Consider the following 1085-nt stretch of genomic DNA (forward strand, 5'->3'; position numbering starts at 1 on the left):
GCTGCTAAGTGTGGATATACTAAGCCAGATATGAGTTGATGATTTTGACTGGGAGATAGAGCTAAGACCAAGAATTTTCATATATAAAAACTCTTGACTCTTCTTGGTGAAGCCATAATTAACTAATTAACAGAGTTCGATTTGGATTATTGGTACTACTAATTATAAGAGGATGAGATGGTTAGATAGCATCACCAACACAATGGACATGAGCCTTAGCAAACTCTGGGACATAGTGAAGGACAGAGGAGCCTGGCATGCTGCAGTGCATGGAGTCTCAAATAGCTGAATACAACTTAGTGACTGAACAACAACAGCAACTAAATATAGAAAATATAAAAAATCATCAAGGCACCTAAGAAACATAAAGTAATAATACTACTTCTCCAATTTCCCTTCCTGTGTGATATGTGGGTTTTCTTCCACTTGTCATAATCACTAGCTCTGTAATAGTAGAGTTTGTCTCATTCATTTTAGAACACTTCAAACTGACTACATTAGTTGTTATATATTGTAGACATTCATGGATAGTCACACATGATTTTTAAGCATCCTGATCTCCAGATCAGCTTCATAGAATGTATTACTGTGTTCATAACTAATAAAATTTCTATTAAAAAATTGTTCTAGTGGCAGCAGTCTCAGCTTTAAGGTAAGATAATAGCTAACTTTTGTTGAATCCTTACAAAATCTTTTGTAAGCAAAGGTCTCATGAGAGAGGTTCAAATTAGTGTATCTTTCTAAACAATGAGAAAACTGAAGCACTGACAGACTAAGAGGCTTTCCTTGGATCAGACATGTGCAAATTGGCCAGATGGAAATGCAAACCAATTAATTGGACTCTAAGGGTACACTCTTAATAACTTTATATCACTGCTGCCTCTTTGATAACTTTTTCTAATATTCTATTTCCCTACATTTAAAATTCAGTTTGATTATCCTCCAAAAAAGGGGAAATTTTATCCTTTTGATAATTCATGCTTGATGAACCAGAAGAGCTTGGCAATGCCCTAGAGCCCTAAAACCAGAGTTCTTGGACCACCATTATCTAAGCCTCTCAAGGTTTGGTGATCCTATAGTCCTAG

Source organism: Bison bison, unplaced genomic scaffold (assembly GCF_000754665.1).
Source record: "Bison bison bison isolate TAMUID 2011002044 unplaced genomic scaffold, Bison_UMD1.0 scf7180017864527, whole genome shotgun sequence".
Lineage (NCBI taxonomy): Eukaryota > Metazoa > Chordata > Mammalia > Artiodactyla > Bovidae > Bison > Bison bison.